We start from the raw sequence: 2126 nt of genomic DNA on the forward strand, positions 1-2126 counted from the left end.
GGTACAGGTCTAAGGGTATATGTTCTGCAGTAAAGTTTGCAATCAGGCTTAGAAAGTTCACAAGGCTGATTTTTGAGTGTTTCTCAGGAAGCTTTATTTCAAGTTCTATGAAGACCCACACCTGATATTTTTCTCCTTGGGGTTGGACAATAAAAGAGGGTTGGTAGCAGAAAATAGTGTAAGCATAAAATAATAAATCATATAAACAAAAATTGTAAGCATTGCTGATGAAGGCAGACACCCCTCTTCCACATGATACTCAGGGTTTTTATGGGAGAGATTTGCTGACAATAGTGCCTTTATGACTCCAATTCAGTAGTATTTCTGCTGAAGCAAACACAACCTCGTAGTTTCAGGAAATAAGACATACCTCGCCACCCCCCGCCCTACAGTTCTGTGCCAGGAAGGAAGTTTCACTCTACTTAAAAAAAAAAAAAAACTTACTTTAGATGTAAGACGGAGGATGGATTTTACACCATGAATGTCTGGCTCTCATCTCAAGAGACTACAGATGGGGAAAAAAATCAAAGAGTGTATGTATTGTATATGAGAAACAATGATAATATTTGGGAGTGGAGATACAAGGCAATTTTTCCTTAATCACATCTCACTCCTATCACTCTAATATTACCCTTTGACCTACCAGTGATTTTCTAGCCCCATAAAAGTATATATCTGAAAATCAACATACAGAGTTCCTCAGAAACACAGGCTGTATATTGGAACTAAGTCCTAGTATAAGGTGTTGAACATAATTAACTTTTACCCTTAAAAAAAAGTCTGATTGGTAAAAGTTTTGATGTGAATGTAGATTCAATATTCAACTGTATAACCATAAATATAGCATAAACTTGTGTTACCTCTTAGCTAGAGGGAGTCACTAGATATAGGCTTGAATTTCCAAGTCCCTGTCACTATTCCAAATAATGTTCCTGGGCTTCTCAGAAAGGAAAGTGAATGACTGGATGAAGGTACTCCTCAAAAATTGTATAAGTTGTTGTTGATATATTCCACCTTTTCTAAGCCCTATACAAAGTAATTTCAGGACTAGAAAAACATTTTTTAAATGCACATTTTCCTCAAAAACAATTGGGTCTATTGAAAGGATCATATGGTTCTTATCTTTCTTTTATTAATTTGGTGTATCACACTGATTGATTTGTGAATATTGAACCACCTTTGCAAACCAGGAATAAATCCCACTTGCTTGTGATGAAGTATTTTTTTAATGTATTGTTGGATTAGGTTTGCTAGCATTTTATTGAGAATTTTTGCATCCGTGATCATCAGGAATCTTCTTTTGGGAAGAATTTGAAAATGATGCATATTGATTATTCTTCAAGTATTTAGTAGAATTCAAGAGAAAATTTATCTGGTCCTTGGACTTTCTTCATTGGGAGATTTTCATTACTGATTTAACCTCATTACTTATAATTGATCTGTTCAGATTTTCTATTATTCCTGGTACTGTCTTGATAGGTTGTATGTTTCTAAGATTTTTCTACTTCTTCCAGATTGTCTGGTTTGTTGGCATATGTTGTTCATAGTAATTTCTTAAAAATTCTTCTTAATTCCATGGTCTCAGATACAATGTCTTTTTAATTATTTATAATTTTGTTGATTTGGGTCCTTTTTCTTCATTCCTAGTTTAGGAATGAAGTTTAGTGAACAGTTTGTCAATTTTATTTTTGCAAAGAACCAACTCAGTTTTGTCAATCATTTATCTTGTTTTTCTATTTTCTGTTTCATTTATTTCTGCTAGAGCAGGAATATCAGAAGTTTCAGCTATAGGAAACTTTATAGTTTCCTTCATCTACTAAGTTTGGGCTCCATTTTTTTTTTTCTTTTTCTAATTTCTTGAATCACAGAGTTAGGTAGTTTGTCCATGATCTTTCTTGTTTCTTAATATAAGAATTTAATGCTTTGATTTTTTTACATGGAACTGCTTTTGTTACATCCCATAAGTCTTGGCATGAGTATTTCCATTGCTTTTTCCTCAGGAATGACTATATGTATTTGATGAAAAAAAATATGTATATATAATTAATTTACTAATAAATCAAAATATATTTAATCTTTCCATTTAGTTTTTCTTTGATCCAGCGGTTATTCAGGGGATCATTGTT

This window comes from Martes martes, assembly GCF_963455335.1.
Source record: "Martes martes genome assembly, chromosome: X".
In the NCBI taxonomy this organism is placed as follows: domain Eukaryota; kingdom Metazoa; phylum Chordata; class Mammalia; order Carnivora; family Mustelidae; genus Martes; species Martes martes.